The 17,333-nt window shown below is 46.5% G+C and overlaps 5 non-coding genes across 5 annotated transcripts; all 5 read right to left on the bottom strand.

Moving 5' to 3' along the window:
* Window positions 1-630: 630 nt before the first annotated feature.
* LOC114450527 (5S ribosomal RNA) lies at window positions 631-748 on the bottom strand. The gene has a single exon (XR_003672100.1). It is a non-coding gene; the product is annotated as a 5S ribosomal RNA (ribosomal RNA).
* A 1,963-nt stretch (window positions 749-2,711) lies between these two features.
* LOC114450526 (5S ribosomal RNA) lies at window positions 2,712-2,830 on the bottom strand. The gene has a single exon (XR_003672099.1). It is a non-coding gene; the product is annotated as a 5S ribosomal RNA (ribosomal RNA).
* A 1,962-nt stretch (window positions 2,831-4,792) lies between these two features.
* LOC114450525 (5S ribosomal RNA) lies at window positions 4,793-4,911 on the bottom strand. The gene has a single exon (XR_003672098.1). It is a non-coding gene; the product is annotated as a 5S ribosomal RNA (ribosomal RNA).
* Window positions 4,912-6,876: 1,965 nt separating this feature from the next.
* On the bottom strand, window positions 6,877-6,995 carry LOC114450518 (5S ribosomal RNA). Its single transcript, XR_003672091.1, has one exon. It is a non-coding gene; the product is annotated as a 5S ribosomal RNA (ribosomal RNA).
* A 1,966-nt stretch (window positions 6,996-8,961) lies between these two features.
* LOC114450511 (5S ribosomal RNA) lies at window positions 8,962-9,080 on the bottom strand. The gene has a single exon (XR_003672086.1). It is a non-coding gene; the product is annotated as a 5S ribosomal RNA (ribosomal RNA).
* Window positions 9,081-17,333: the final 8,253 nt, after the last annotated feature.

Here is a 17,333-nt window from a genome sequence, read left to right as displayed (position 1 = left end):
AACGCTGACAGAGAGCGTCTTTCCTTTTTGTAAACATCTGTTGTAGCCTTTGTAGCCAATAAATAACTTTTGTAGCCTGTCTTCTGTAGTTTGTGTCACCTCGTTTGGTATCGTTATGGGTGTACTTATGCATGTCTTGCTTTCTTTGTCCATCAAAGACCAAAAATCGGAAGGTGCATGTGCCCAGGTAATTGTGGTAACCGCGCCTAACTGTTTGTAGGCGCGGTTACCATGGTACAAACGTCAGAATTCTGGGATCAAAGGCAGGAAGGCACATAAAGTCCTCACTTGTCCAAGACAGAAAAGCTCAACAGCACCTGGTGCTCCCAGGCGCTCTCCCATCCAAGTACTTTTTGTAAACATCTGTTGTAGCCTTTGTAGCCAATAAATAACTTTTGTAGCCTGTCTTCTGTAGTTTTTGTCACCTGCTTTGGTGTCAGTCATGGTGTATTTTATGCATGTCTTGCCTTCGTTGTCCATCAAAGACCAAAAACTGAGGTGCATGTGCCCAGGTAATGGTGGTAACCGCGCCTAACTGTTTGTTAGCCGCGGTTACCATGGTTACCAAACGTCAGAATTCTGGGATCAAAGGCAGGAAGGCACATAAAGTCCTCATTTCCAAAGAGAGAAAGCTCACAGCACCTGTATTCCCAGGCGGTCTCCCATCCAAGTACTAACCAGGCCCGACTCTGCTTAGCTTCCGAGATCAGACGAGATCGGGCGTTTCTAGAGTAGTGTGGCCGTGAGCTGCTTTCGCCTCAGCTATGATGTGCTTTTATGCATGTCATGCTGGCGTAGTCGTGCTGTGACTCTGACATGTCGTTGTTTTGCTGTGATGAGCAGATGTAGAGACGCTCTCCTGTCAGCTTTGCCCTGCGAGCTGCCTTCCAACAATGCCCACACTCTCCTGCTCACCCCCTAACCCCACCGCCACAACCTGTTGACCCACCCTTAATCACCCCTCCCCGGGCTAAACCAAGCAAAACGCGCCGGGGAAATCCTCGTGCCCCTGGTACCGTAAAGGCCCCTGGCGCGTCATCGTGTTGCAGTGAAGAGGCAGATGTTTAAAGAAAAAAGGAAAGAAAAAAACGCTCTCTGTCAGCTTTGCTTCTCTTCTTGCACGTGTGTGTGTGTCCAATAAACATCTGTTGTAGCCTTTGTAGCCAATAAACAACCTTGTAGCTTTTGTAGCCTGTCTTCTGTAGTTTTTTGTCACCTGCTTTGGTATCAGCTATGGTGTATTTTATGCACGTCTTGCTTTCTTTGTCCATCAAAGAGCAAAAAGCGGAAGGTGCATGTGCCCAGGTAATTGTGGTAACCGCGCCTAGCTGTTTGTTAGCCGCGGTTACCGTGGTTACCAGACGTCAGAATTCTCAGATCGAAGGCAGGAAGGAACATAAAGTCCTCAATTATGGTGGATTTTATGCACGTCGCTTTCTTTGTCCATCAAAGACCAAAAACGGAAGGTGCATGTGCCCAGGTAATTGTGGTAACCGCGCCTAACTGTTTGCTAGCCGCGGTTGCCGTGGTTACCAGACGTCAGAATTCTCAGATCAAAGGCAGGAAGGAACATAAAGTCCTCAATTGTCCAAAGACAGAAAAGCTCACAGCACCCGGTGCTCCCAGGCGCTCTCCCATCCAAGTACTAACCAACCAGGCCCGACTCTGCTTAGCTTCCGAGATCGGGCGCTCTGGAGTAGTGTGGCCGTGAGCTGCTTTCTCGTCAGCTGCGGCGTGTCTTGACGCGTGTCATGCTTGCGTAGTCACGCTGTGACTCTGACATGTGGTTGTGTTGCTGTGATGAGCAGATGTAGAGACGCTCTCTGTCAGCTCTGCCCTGCGCGCTGCCGTCCAACAATGCCCACGCTCTCCTGCTCACCCACGCATCCTCCCGCTGACCTTACCGCCACCTTGCGCACCGCTACAACCTGTTCACCCACTCTTAATCACCCCTCCCCGGGCTAAACCAAGCAAACCGCGCCGGGGAAATCCTCGTGCCCCTGGTACCGTAAAGGCGTTGCGCTGCAGTGCTGAGCAGATGTTTAGTGGGCACACACACGTGCAAGAAAAGAAGCAACGCTGACAGAGAGCGTCTTTCCTTTTTGTAAACATCTGTTGTAGCCTTTGTAGCCAATAAATAACTTTTGTAGCCTGTCTTCTGTAGTTTTTGTCACCTGCTTTGGTATCAGTTATGGTGTACTTTATGCATGTCTTGCTTTCTTTGTCCATCAAAGACCAAAACTGAAGGTGCATGTGCCCAGGTAATGGTGGTAACCGCGCCTAACTGTTTGTTAGGCCGCGGTTACCATGGTTACCAAACGTCAGAATTCTGGGATCAAAGGCAGGAAGGCACATAAAGTCCTCAATTGTCCCAAAGACAGAAAAGCTCACAGCACCTGGTGCTCCCAGGCGCTCTCCCATCCAAGTACTTTTTGTAAACATCTGTTGTAGCCTTGTAGCCAATAAATAACTTTTGTAGCCTGTCTTCTGTAGTTTTTGTCACCTGCTTTGGTGTCAGTCATGGTGTATTTTATGCATGTCTTGCCTTCGTTGTCCATCAAGACCAAAAACTGAAGGTGCATGTGCCCAGGTAATGGTGGTAACCGCGCCTAACTGTTTGTTAGCCGCGGTTACCATGGTTACCAAACGTCAGAATTCTGGGATCAAAGGCAGGAAGGCACATAAAGTCCTCAATTGTCCAAAGAGAGAAAAGCTCACAGCACCTGGTATTCCCAGGCGGTCTCCCATCCAAGTACTAACCAGGCCCGACTCTGCTTAGCTTCCGAGATCAGACGAGATCGGGCGTTTCTAGAGTAGTGTGGCCGTGAGCTGCTTTCGCCTCAGCTATGATGTGCTTTATGCATGTCATGCTGGCGTAGTCGTGCTGTGACTCTGACATGTCGTTGTTTTGCTGTGATGAGCAGATGTAGAGACGCTCTCTGTCAGCTTTGCCCTGCGAGCTGCCTTCCAACAATGCCCACACTCTCCTGCTCACACCCTAACCCCACCGCCACAACCTGTTCACCCACCCTTAATCACCCCTCCCCGGGCTAACCAAGCAAAACGCGCCGGGGAAATCCTCGTGCCCCTGGTACCGTAAAGGCCCCGGCGCGTCATCGTGTTGCAGTGAAGAGCAGATGTTTAAAGAAAAAAGGAAAGAAAAAAAACGCTCTCTGTCAGCTTTGCTTCTCTTCTTGCACGTGTGTGTGTGTCCAATAAACATCTGTTGTAGCCTTTGTAGCCAATAAACAACCTTTGTAGCTTTTGTAGCCTGTCTTCTGTAGTTTTTGTCACCTGCTTTGGTATCAGCTATGGTGTATTTTATGCACGTCTTGCTTTCTTTGTCCATCAAAGAGCAAAAAGCGGAAGGTGCATGTGCCCAGGTAATTGTGGTAACCGCGCCTAGCTGTTTGTTAGCCGCGGTTACCGTGGTTACCAGACGTCAGAATTCTCAGATCGAAGGCAGGAAGGAACATAAAGTCCTCAATTATGGTGGATTTATGCACGTCTCGCTTTCTTTGTCCATCAAAGACCAAAAAACGGAAGGTGCATGTGCCCAGGTAATTGTGGTAACCGCGCCTAACTGTTTGCTAGCCGCGGTTGCCGTGGTTACCAGACGTCAGAATTCTCAGATCAAAGGCAGGAAGGAACATAAAGTCCTCAATTGTCCAAAGACAGAAAAGCTCACAGCACCCGGTGCTCCCAGGCGCTCTCCCATCCAAGTACTACCAACCAGGCCCGACTCTGCTTAGCTTCCGAGATCGGGCGCTTCTGGAGTAGTGTGGCCGTGAGCTGCTTTCTCGTCAGCTGCGGCGTGTCTTGACGCGTGTCATGCTTGCGTAGTCACGCTGTGACTCTGACATGTGGTTGTGTTGCTGTGATGAGCAGATGTAGAGACGCTCTCTGTCAGCTCTGCCCTGCGCGCTGCCGTCCAACAATGCCCACGCTCTCCTGCTCACCCACGCATCCTCCCGCTGACCTTACCGCCACCTTGCGCACCGCTACAACCTGTTCACCCACTCTTAATCACCCCTCCCCGGGCTAAACCAAGCAAACCGCGCCGGGGAAATCCTCGTGCCCCTGGTACCGTAAAGGCGTTGCGCTGCAGTGCTGAGCAGATGTTTAGTGGGCACACACACGTGCAAGAAAAGAAGCAACGCTGACAGAGAGCGTCTTTCCTTTTTGTAAACAGCTGTTGTAGCCTTTGTAGCCAATAAATAACTTTTGTAGCCTGTCTTCTGTAGTTTGTGTCACCTGCTTTGGTATCAGTTATGGTGTACTTTATGCATGTCTTGCTTTCTTTGTCCATCAAAGACCAAAAACTGAAGGTGCATGTGCCCAGGTAATGGTGGTAACCGCGCCTAACTGTTTGTTAGGCGCGGTTACCATGGTTACCAAACGTCAGAATTCTGGGATCAAAGGCAGGAAGGCACATAAAGTCCTCACTTGTCCAAAGACAGAAAAGCTCACAGCACCTGGTGCTCCCAGGCGCTCTCCCATCCAAGTACTTTTTGTAAACATCTGTTGTAGCCTTCGTAGCCAATAAATAACTTTTGTAGCCTGTCTTCTGTAGTTTTTGTCACCTGCTTTGGTGTCAGTCATGGTGTATTTTATGCATGTCTTGCCTTCGTTGTCCATCAAAGACCAAAAACTGAAGGTGCATGTGCCCAGGTAATGGTGGTAACCGCGCCTAACTGTTTGTTAGCCGCGGTTACCATGGTTACCAAACGTCAGAATTCTGGGATCAAAGGCAGGAAGGCACATAAAGTCCTCAATTGTCCAAAGAGAGAAAAGCTCACAGCACCTGGTATTCCCAGGCGGTCTCCCATCCAAGTACTAACCAGGCCCGACTCTGCTTAGCTTCCGAGATCAGACGAGATCGGGCGTTTCTAGAGTAGTGTGGCCGTGAGCTGCTTTCGCCTCAGCTATGATGTGCTTTATGCATGTCATGCTGGCGTAGTCGTGCTGTGACTCTGACATGTCGTTGTTTTGCTGTGATGAGCAGATGTAGAGACGCTCTCTGTCAGCTTTGTCCCTGCGAGCTGCCTTCCAACAATGCCCACACTCTCCTGCTCACCCCCTAACCCCACCGCCACAACCTGTTGACCCACCCTTAATCACCCCTCCCCGGGCTAAACCAAGCAAAACGCGCCGGGGAAATCCTCGTGCCCCTGGTACCGTAAAGGCCCCGGCGCGTCATCGTGTTGCAGTGAAGAGCAGATGTTTAAAGAAAAAAGGAAAGAAAAAAACGCTCTCTGTCAGCTTTGCTTCTCTTCTTGCACGTGTGTGTGTGTCCAATAAACATCTGTTGTAGCCTTTGTAGCCAATAAACAACCTTTGTAGCTTTTGTAGCCTGTCTTCTGTAGTTTTTGTCACCTGCTTTGGTATCAGCTATGGTGTATTTTATGCACGTCTTGCTTTCTTTGTCCATCAAAGAGCAAAAAGCGGAAGGTGCATGTGCCCAGGTAATTGTGGTAACCGCGCCTAGCTGTTTGTTAGCCGCGGTTACCGTGGTTACCAGACGTCAGAATTCTCAGATCGAAGGCAGGAAGGAACATAAAGTCCTCAATTATGGTGGATTTTATGCACGTCTCGCTTTCTTTGTCCATCAAAGACCAAAAAACGGAAGGTGCATGTGCCCAGGTAATTGTGGTAACCGCGCCTAACTGTTTGCTAGCCGCGGTTGCCGTGGTTACCAGACGTCAGAATTCTCAGATCAAAGGCAGGAAGGAACATAAAGTCCTCAATTGTCCAAAGACAGAAAAGCTCACAGCACCCGGTGCTCCCAGGCGCTCTCCCATCCAAGTACTAACCAACCAGGCCCGACTCTGCTTAGCTTCCGAGATCGGGCGCTTCTGGAGTAGTGTGGCCGTGAGCTGCTTTCTCGTCAGCTGCGGCGTGTCTTGACGCGTGTCATGCTTGCGTAGTCACGCTGTGACTCTGACATGTGGTTGTGTTGCTGTGATGAGCAGATGTAGAGACGCTCTCTGTCAGCTCTGCCCTGCGCGCTGCCGTCCAACAATGCCCACGCTCTCCTGCTCACCCACGCATCCTCCCGCTGACCTTACCGCCACCTTGCGCACCGCTACAACCTGTTCACCCACTCTTAATCACCCCTCCCCGGGCTAAACCAAGCAAACCGCGCCGGGGAAATCCTCGTGCCCCTGGTACCGTAAAGGCGTTGCGCTGCAGTGCTGAGCAGATGTTTAGTGGGCACACACACGTGCAAGAAAAGAAGCAACGCTGACAGAGAGCGTCTTTCCTTTTTGTAAACATCTGTTGTAGCCTTTGTAGCCAATAAATAACTTTTGTAGCCTGTCTTCTGTAGTTTGTGTCACCTGCTTTGGTATCAGTTATGGTGTACTTTATGCATGTCTTGCTTTCTTTGTCCATCAAAGACCAAAAACTGAAGGTGCATGTGCCCAGGTAATGGTGGTAACCGCGCCTAACTGTTTGTTAGGCGCGGTTACCATGGTTACCAAACGTCAGAATTCTGGGATCAAAGGCAGGAAGGCACATAAAGTCCTCAATTGTCCAAAGACAGAAAAGCTCACAGCACCTGGTGCTCCCAGGCGCTCTCCCATCCAAGTACTTTTTGTAAACATCTGTTGTAGCCTTTGTAGCCAATAAATAACTTTTGTAGCCTGTCTTCTGTAGTTTTTGTCACCTGCTTTGGTGTCAGTCATGGTGTATTTTATGCATGTCTTGCCTTCGTTGTCCATCAAAGACCAAAAACTGAAGGTGCATGTGCCCAGGTAATGGTGGTAACCGCGCCTAACTGTTTGTTAGCCGCGGTTACCATGGTTACCAAACGTCAGAATTCTGGGATCAAAGGCAGGAAGGCACATAAAGTCCTCAATTGTCCAAAGAGAGAAAAGCTCACAGCACCTGGTATTCCCAGGCGGTCTCCCATCCAAGTACTAACCAGGCCCGACTCTGCTTAGCTTCCGAGATCAGACGAGATCGGGCGTTTCTAGAGTAGTGTGGCCGTGAGCTGCTTTCGCCTCAGCTATGATGTGCTTTTATGCATGTCATGCTGGCGTAGTCGTGCTGTGACTCTGACATGTCGTTGTTTTGCTGTGATGAGCAGATGTAGAGACGCTCTCTGTCAGCTTTGCCCTGCGAGCTGCCTTCCAACAATGCCCACACTCTCCTGCTCACCCACTAACCCCACCGCCACAACCTGTTCACCCACCCTTAATCACCCCTCCCCGGGCTAAACCAAGCAAAACGCGCCGGGGAAATCCTCGTGCCCCTGGTACCGTAAAGGCCCCGGCGCGTCATCGTGTTGCAGTGAAGAGCAGATGTTTAAAGAAAAAAGGAAAGAAAAAAAACGCTCTCTGTCAGCTTTGCTTCTCTTCTTGCACGTGTGTGTGTGTCCAATAAACATCTGTTGTAGCCTTTGTAGCCAATAAACAACCTTTGTAGCTTTTGTAGCCTGTCTTCTGTAGTTTTTGTCACCTGCTTTGGTATCAGCTATGGTGTATTTTATGCACGTCTTGCTTTCTTTGTCCATCAAAGAGCAAAAAGCGGAAGGTGCATGTGCCCAGGTAATTGTGGTAACCGCGCCTAGCTGTTTGTTAGCCGCGGTTACCGTGGTTACCAGACGTCAGAATTCTCAGATCGAAGGCAGGAAGGAACATAAAGTCCTCAATTATGGTGGATTTTATGCACGTCTCGCTTTCTTTGTCCATCAAAGACCAAAAAACGGAAGGTGCATGTGCCCAGGTAATTGTGGTAACCGCGCCTAACTGTTTGCTAGCCGCGGTTGCCGTGGTTACCAGACGTCAGAATTCTCAGATCAAAGGCAGGAAGGAACATAAAGTCCTCAATTGTCCAAAGACAGAAAAGCTCACAGCACCCGGTGCTCCCAGGCGCTCTCCCATCCAAGTACTAACCAACCAGGCCCGACTCTGCTTAGCTTCCGAGATCGGGCGCTTCTGGAGTAGTGTGGCCGTGAGCTGCTTTCTCGTCAGCTGCGGCGTGTCTTGACGCGTGTCATGCTTGCGTAGTCACGCTGTGACTCTGACATGTGGTTGTGTTGCTGTGATGAGCAGATGTAGAGACGCTCTCTGTCAGCTCTGCCCTGCGCGCTGCCGTCCAACAATGCCCACGCTCTCCTGCTCACCCACGCATCCTCCCGCTGACCTTACCGCCACCTTGCGCACCGCTACAACCTGTTCACCCACTCTTAATCACCCCTCCCCGGGCTAAACCAAGCAAACCGCGCCGGGGAAATCCTCGTGCCCCTGGTACCGTAAAGGCGTTGCGCTGCAGTGCTGAGCAGATGTTTAGTGGGCACACACACGTGCAAGAAAAGAAGCAACGCTGACAGAGAGCGTCTTTCCTTTTTGTAAACATCTGTTGTAGCCTTTGTAGCCAATAAATAACTTTTGTAGCCTGTCTTCTGTAGTTTTTGTCACCTGCTTTGGTATCAGTTATGGTGTACTTTATGCATGTCTTGCTTTCTTTGTCCATCAAAGACCAAAAACTGAAGGTGCATGTGCCCAGGTAATGGTGGTAACCGCGCCTAACTGTTTGTTAGGCGCGGTTACCATGGTTACCAAACGTCAGAATTCTGGGATCAAAGGCAGGAAGGCACATAAAGTCCTCACTTGTCCAAAGACAGAAAAGCTCACAGCACCTGGTGCTCCCAGGCGCTCTCCCATCCAAGTACTTTTTGTAAACATCTGTTGTAGCCTTTGTAGCCAATAAATAACTTTTGTAGCCTGTCTTCTGTAGTTTTTGTCACCTGCTTTGGTGTCAGTCATGGTGTATTTTATGCATGTCTTGCCTTCGTTGTCCATCAAAGACCAAAAACTGAAGGTGCATGTGCCCAGGTAATGGTGGTAACCGCGCCTAACTGTTTGTTAGCCGCGGTTACCATGGTTACCAAACGTCAGAATTCTGGGATCAAAGGCAGGAAGGCACATAAAGTCCTCAATTGTCCAAAGATAGAAAAGCTCACAGCACCTGGTATTCCCAGGCGGTCTCCCATCCAAGTACTAACCAGGCCCGACTCTGCTTAGCTTCCGAGATCAGACGAGATCGGGCGTTTCTAGAGTAGTGTGGCCGTGAGCTGCTTTCGCCTCAGCTATGATGTGCTTTTATGCATGTCATGCTGGCGTAGTCGTGCTGTGACTCTGACATGTCGTTGTTTTGCTGTGATGAGCAGATGTAGAGACGCTCTCTGTCAGCTTTGCCCTGCGAGCTGCCTTCCAACAATGCCCACACTCTCCTGCTCACCCCCTAACCCCACCGCCACAACCTGTTGACCCACCCTTAATCACCCCTCCCCGGGCTAAACCAAGCAAAACGCGCCGGGGAAATCCTCGTGCCCCTGGTACCGTAAAGGCCCCGGCGCGTCATCGTGTTGCAGTGAAGAGCAGATGTTTAAAGAAAAAAGGAAAGAAAAAAAACGCTCTCTGTCAGCTTTGCTTCTCTTCTTGCACGTGTGTGTGTGTCCAATAAACATCTGTTGTAGCCTTTGTAGCCAATAAACAACCTTTGTAGCTTTTGTAGCCTGTCTTCTGTAGTTTTTGTCACCTGCTTTGGTATCAGCTATGGTGTATTTTATGCACGTCTTGCTTTCTTTGTCCATCAAAGAGCAAAAAGCGGAAGGTGCATGTGCCCAGGTAATTGTGGTAACCGCGCCTAGCTGTTTGTTAGCCGCGGTTACCGTGGTTACCAGACGTCAGAATTCTCAGATCGAAGGCAGGAAGGAACATAAAGTCCTCAATTATGGTGGATTTTATGCACGTCTCGCTTTCTTTGTCCATCAAAGACCAAAAAACGGAAGGTGCATGTGCCCAGGTAATTGTGGTAACCGCGCCTAACTGTTTGCTAGCCGCGGTTGCCGTGGTTACCAGACGTCAGAATTCTCAGATCAAAGGCAGGAAGGAACATAAAGTCCTCAATTGTCCAAAGACAGAAAAGCTCACAGCACCCGGTGCTCCCAGGCGCTCTCCCATCCAAGTACTAACCAACCAGGCCCGACTCTGCTTAGCTTCCGAGATCGGGCGCTTCTGGAGTAGTGTGGCCGTGAGCTGCTTTCTCGTCAGCTGCGGCGTGTCTTGACGCGTGTCATGCTTGCGTAGTCACGCTGTGACTCTGACATGTGGTTGTGTTGCTGTGATGAGCAGATGTAGAGACGCTCTCTGTCAGCTCTGCCCTGCGCGCTGCCGTCCAACAATGCCCACGCTCTCCTGCTCACCCACGCATCCTCCCGCTGACCTTACCGCCACCTTGCGCACCGCTACAACCTGTTCACCCACTCTTAATCCCCCCTCCCCGGGCTAAACCAAGCAAACCGCGCCGGGGAAATCCTCGTGCCCCTGGTACCGTAAAGGCGTTGCGCTGCAGTGCTGAGCAGATGTTTAGTGGGCACACACACGTGCAAGAAAAGAAGCAACGCTGACAGAGAGCGTCTTTCCTTTTTGTAAACATCTGTTGTAGCCTTTGTAGCCAATAAATAACTTTTGTAGCCTGTCTTCTGTAGTTTTTGTCACCTGCTTTGGTATCAGTTATGGTGTACTTTATGCATGTCTTGCTTTCTTTGTCCATCAAAGACCAAAAACTGAAGGTGCATGTGCCCAGGTTAGCCGCGGTTACCATGGTTACCAAACGTCAGAATTCTGGGATCAAAGGCAGGAAGGCACATAAAGTCCTCAATTGTCCAAAGACAGAAAAGCTCACAGCACCTGGTGCTCCCAGGCGCTCTCCCATCCAAGTACTTTTTGTAAACATCTGTTGTAGCCTTCGTAGCCAATAAATAACTTTTGTAGCCTGTCTTCTGTAGTTTTTGTCACCTGCTTTGGTGTCAGTCATGGTGTATTTTATGCATGTCTTGCCTTCGTTGTCCAGAGGCGACAAATCAGTGGTCCTGTGAAGCCAAAAAAAACACAACACAGCAGCATGGTAAGTGTCTTCACTGGCAGGATGTGTGAACAGGTTGCAGACATATTACCTCACTTGCAGAAGTCCAGGTGTCCACTCAGCGGTTCTGCCGAACAACAAAAATCAGAGTGGTAAGCACGCGTCTTCACTGGAAGGATGTGTTAACATGAGTTGCAAATATACTACCATACTCGCAGGAATTCCACCTCTCAGGTGACGAATCAGTGGTCCTGTGCAGCTAAAAACATAATAAAACACAGTGGTAAGCAAGCATCTTCACAGAAAGCATGTGTTATGATGACTTGCAAACACACTACCTTGCTCGCAGAAATCCAGCCTTCCAGGTGACGAATCTCTGCTCCTGCAAAGCAAAAAAAACACAGCAGCATGGTAAGTGTCTTCACTGGCAGGATGTATTCAGTTGCAGACATATTACCTCGCTTGCAGACATCCAGGTGTCCACTCAGCGGGTCTGTGGAACAATAAAGTCAGAGTGGTAAGCAAGCGTCTTCACTGGAAGCATGTGTAGAGAACAGTTGCAGACACATTACCTTTCTCGCAGAAATCCGGCCTTCCAGGTGACAACATCAGCAGTTCTGTGAAGATGAAAACAGCCATGAACGCACACATATTTCCTCCAACAACCCACTGTTCTGTTAAAGCCCTCCAGTGCTCAGACAGGAACCTCCAAAAAGCCCATGATAAAAAGCACCCGTAGTGGCTGTGCTACCTAACAAAGTGAAAAGTGACCCTACACTTTCGGCTACCAGCTCGTCCTAAGTTTGAATTAGACTTTCTTTACGCGCTCTACAGCTACACCTTTTTTTAGGAAGCATAGTTTGTTCTAAGAATTTACCTTTGTACGCTACAACTACTTTACATATTTTACAGTTAAAGGGAACACTGACACTTCACCTCTCCTTTAACATATTCTATTTCATTTGCTGCCTGGTTTAGACGCCGACACTTTAATCTGTCTCACTTATATTAACTACTCTTATTGTTGATGATGAAGATTCTCAAAATTAACCTAAACAACTTTTTTTGTTACGCTCTGTTAAAACACTAATGACGCACGTGCTACTTAACGAACCTCGTTTTGCCACCATTAAAGGTGATATACGCAACATATAAACTTCACTTTTAGGACGCCAGGTTTGGGCCATTAATTCCAGCCTCTACACTACTGCTTTGACTAGTTTGCCTGGTATCCTGTCCTATTTATTACTACACCAAACAACTACTCTGGGCATTTTACACCAAACAACTCCCCAAGACCGACAACTAGCCCATCGTCAACAACCCACCTACAACCATCACAACAAACCAAATGCCCAGCACCAAGAGCTCCTACAACCACTAGCTACCAGCTAACATAACGTCTGAATCCCTAATGTTACTTATAATAACTCCTAACTCTCTCCTACCCTACTTAGCCATTAAAGTTATATACATTATAAATTTGATCTACTAGTAACTCTCTCCTACCCTACTTAGCCATTAAAGTTATATACATTATAAATTTGATCTACTAGTAAATAAGGTCTAGGCCATGTTCTCCTGACGTCCTTTTCTTACTATGCTGCTAGCACGTGGTAACGAAGCACAGACTTTAAACGCCTACTTAATTACTTCACATTTTATTGGATTTTTGGCTAGATAACGACAAATGTTTAGCAAAACTACAGCTAAATTATCTCAGTCCTACCATCCTCTATTATTACTTGTGTTTGATTATTCTGCCCTACACTGTCCTAGTTAATATGCTTCCCATCACAACGCCTAATGGTTTAATTTAACTCCTACCTCTCCTACACTATCATTTGTTTGCTTATTCTGCCCTACATTGTCCTATTTCCAAGCCAACGCCTCCCAAAGCTCCAACAACAGTTCAGGAGCACCCGTCCTGCAGACGTATTAAACGCCCGTCTCCCCATCTCCTCAGAAATGGACTTCCAGTTTCCACAACAATTGCTGATTGATTGGAACATTGCTGTGACGCTGCTCGTCGTCATGTTGACGTGGCACACGCTGAGTGTATGATCCAGAAGGTTTGTCCAGGTTCTGATACACATGCTGAAAGCATTGATCATTTCTTCTTGTTGTCTTCAACTCTTCAGAGATCCTCACAATGCTGCTTCCATTTAAAGGAGTCATGAGCTGTTCCATTCACTGCAAAGTTGATTCATTTCTTTTCTGATTTTCTGTCCACGTCGTGTCCTTTGCTGTCAACATTTTTATGTCATTGCTTCAAAACTGGTCAAGGCACCCCTTTGGGTGTTGCCTATTCACAGTCAACAAAAAAAATCTCCATCAATCAAACCCAATCCACATAACCACCAATACCACAGCAGCACATGGTAAGACACAAAAACAAACCCACAACACAGAACCACCACAACAAAAACAACAACAACAAAACTAACCAGATGCTGGCATCCACACACCCCCTAAACAACAACCACAACCTCCTACACACCTGTCGTCACTAAACACTAATTTAATCTTACTTAATCCTACCTTAACGCTCTACTACTAATTTTATATTATAAATATAAATCTATATATTATAGTAATTATTGTTAGCGACCCTGACTAGCCGCTCTATTTAAACATCTATTTTATTATTAAGCCTATTTTAGTTGTCTACTGACATAATCCTAACATTTAGGTTAACCTAATTTCTTTGTCGCACCTTTCCACTAAGAACACTACATTTATTTAATTTATTAATGCAACAACTATGTTAATTTATTTAATTATACAATGAATAATATAATTTTTATCATTACACTAGTGGTAGCCTGCGTGAGGGAAGAAAATATGAGGTGAAAAAAAAACCATGCCATACAGAAATAACAAGAAAACCGATAACCTGACACAGCAGCACATGAAGACGTCTCCTCAGACCACAGGCGGGGCCTGGCTGGTGGATGACCAGGTGCAGGCAGAGGCACTGGTGGCGCTGGTGCTGTTATGTGGTCGTCAGCTGAGGAGGACAAGATGGACCATGTTTAACAACAAATATAACACATGATCTGCAATGCAGAGTTAAAACACTGCAGACATGAGGGCAACACGAGTAAAACTAAACGCTGATGGTGCAGATGTAGCTGTAGGCCTCGGAAGTAGTCGCAGTTGAGGACCAGGCCTGACGTTGCCACCGTTCCTCCTCACAAGATGCTACTTTTGTCTGAGCGCTAATCATCTGCCAAAGAACATGCTTTATCTGCCAGGCAAGCCATGCGGCAGTCAGGGACCTCTTCACAGGACAGCAGCTGGAAAAACAGCAGAGTCTTCATGTTGGTGTGTCCTACCATCAGCAGTGAAGCAGCCAGGAAACATCCAGTCATGACACAATTTACAACTAAATTCAACTTTAAAAATACACTTCATGATCCTTCACTGTAAACTCAAACAAGCAAACAGCACCTGTCTTCAGACAGCGCCCGTCCTCAGACAGCCTGGATCCACCTCTGCAGTCTGTGCGTTGCTCCCATTGACAGTAAAAACTATGGACAGAGCCTCCGTGACGTCACCCGTTTGTTTCTGAAGAGCCGTTTTGAGGCTCGGTGGGAGGTTCCGGGACTTGATGACCGCCGCCATGTTGGCAGCGTCACGTCAACTAAAACTCCGATTATGGACAAAGAGGGGGAGCACGAGCGGGGTTTAGGGGGGGCGGGCGATCGTGGAAGCAGGAAACTCACACTGTGATACGTCAACTGTCTGTCACTCAAGCGGCAACGCCCATAATTAGGCGTAATTTTAAGTCCGAATACAATTGAAACGAGTGAGTTGTAAAAAAATTCACCCTCCCTACAATTGACACTAGCAGAGAACCTATCATCTGAGACCAGAGTGGTTTTTTGTACCAGGCTGTAAACATGTTTTTTTCTGCTGTGAAGTCGGCCATTTTAACATGGGAGTCTATGGGAAATTACTCGCTTTTGGAGCCAACCCCCAGCTGTTGCGGCGTGAATTACAAGTTTTGACACTTCCGCATGGGCTTCCACTTTGAGCCCCGAAGGTTGCCGCTTGGTTGCTCCTGAGCTCCATGTGTTCTGATTATCACTGCTTTCAGCTGTGTCTCTGGAAGTGGCGCATTTCTCCTGTTCACCACTAGATGGAGACAAACTGTTAGTTTGGAAGCATTGACTTCACACTGATATTTATGAAGCGTTGACTTCACACTGATATTTATGAAGCGTTGACTTCACACTGATATTTATGAAGTGTTTGAATTTAACACTTATTGTTGAACACAGACAATAATGCTTCCCTTTTATCTCAGCAACTCTGTAATGAAGTCCAGATTATCTGCAGCCATTCACAGTGTGGAAGCACCTGCTCTAGCTTCTAAAGACAAAACAACATTCATCAACTTGTTTGAGGTGCATTACCGCCACCTACTGTCCTTTAACCTTTAAACATGAAAACCAGAAAAGCTCCTTAACACTGACTGTGTTTTTATATTTTTTATTTATTTATTTAGTCAAATGTCCACAGGATGTTGTTTTTGTTTGGCTTCATCAATCACACTATTAATTTTTATACATATAAACAATATATAAACACAGAGCTGTGGTCATTCCCCATGCTGACCAGTAGGAGCCGACAGTTTCTTACGACTGAGAACAAGAGCAAACAGATTATTTTTGTAGTCTTTAAGTTTGAACTGTTTGATTGATATTAGCGCATCAGGTAGTCCTGCAAATAGCAGCAGTGTCAGTGTACGACGTAGCTCCGTTCACACACAGTAGCTGTTTGCGGACTCGTATTCCAGCTAGCTGGCTCGCTACTTACTGCACAAAGTTATGGAATCCAGGATAGGTTCTTCAGACAGTACTTCTATCAGAATCAGAACCCGAATCAGAATTATTTCTCCCTGAGAGGAAATTCTTTCTGTTACAAATAGAAGTCAAAGATAAATTGATAGTAGTTTTCAATTCTCTATTGTTCATTTGTTGATAAAATATTTCAGGTTACAATATGGGGTTCTTCAAGAGGAAGATTTTATCTTTCTGAATTCATAATCTTGTATGTAAGTCTACAGTATCTGTGGTGTTTTCACTTTGTTATTTCCCTGTTTGTTTGTAGAGATCGAGTTCCCTATTTTGGGTTAAAGTCTTGGGTCCTTTAAGGATCAGTTTTCAATCTTCAATTCCTGTTTGAGTGTTTACAGTATCTGTGGTTTTCAATCTTATATTACTTAGAATATTACTGTAGAATTAATTTGTTGATTATTTATTTGGTTTATTACTATTAACTATTTTAAAATATGATTTGTAATTTACTTGATGTATTTTAATTCATTTTGAATCCATTTTTCAATTGTTTGATTAATTTGTGACGATCGGCTAGGGCTACTAGCTGATGCTATTTACCAAGGGGTTCTTTCTATTGCTCTACCTGGTAAAATATATATATATATATATATATATATATATATATATATATATATATATATATCCACAAACCACAGCAACCAAGAGCTTCATGAAATCCTTATATTAACCCAAACCACCACCACACATATTTACAATTCTGTACAACAACCACCACCACAATATATTGTCCAAAGAAAAGAATACTGTCCGAAGTGCAGTCTTAATTCAGTTTGTTAGTTTGGGTCCCTCGCCGGTCAACCCAAAACATATAATTCACAAAAAAGGTAAAAAGGCAAAAAAGAACGATTGCTGACTCACTAGTATACCAGGTAAAAATTAATGAAAGAAAACAAAAAGGATCGATCTCACCCCTCCATCGGGATTCGAACCCGGAGACGCGAACACTAAATATGTTGATGAAGATTCTCAGTCATCCAGGTCATCATACGTAGAGAAGATTGAAGCAAGGCGTCTGGACTTGTAGAGTTTTCTAGAAGACGTTTCGCTGCTCATCCAAGCAGCTTCATCAGTTCTAACTGTTTGGTGCAGCCATAGGTCATACACTTCTTGAACAACTTCGATCCACCTCTAGTGGGGGTGGACTATCTGGTGACCACGCCCCTTGTATACGTCACTTCCGGTTCGGGTTTTTCCTTCATATCTTTGAAAGGAAGTTTTTTGTTGGTTTAAGGTCATTTGATTAGATAGTTTTTTAGAGTTAAGTTTACGGTTTTCTTAGTTTCTAATTAATTTTTTTCTGTTATATTTCATTTGGATGAATGTTTGTGGTTCGGTACCATTTAGGTGTACTCTATTATTCCTTATTTTTTTGAAAATAGAAGGTGGACAGAGGAAAGGTTTCAACAATGAGACCTTGTAATTGTGGAAGAGTTTAATAATGAGTATTTCTGCTATGGAGGCCCACATATTGTAGCCCAAGGATGGTGTGGGTTCCCTGTGTCTGGTGGTTCCCTTTTAGGAATTAGAATAGACAATATGGAAGCATTCAGGGAGTGAGAGTATTTTTCTGGTATAGCGACATGCAGCATG

The sequence above is a fragment of the Parambassis ranga genome, chromosome 17, assembly GCF_900634625.1.
Source record: "Parambassis ranga chromosome 17, fParRan2.1, whole genome shotgun sequence".
In the NCBI taxonomy this organism is placed as follows: domain Eukaryota; kingdom Metazoa; phylum Chordata; class Actinopteri; family Ambassidae; genus Parambassis; species Parambassis ranga.
Note: the sequence above shows the minus strand (reverse complement) of the source record. Positions and strands in the feature narration are given on the sequence as shown.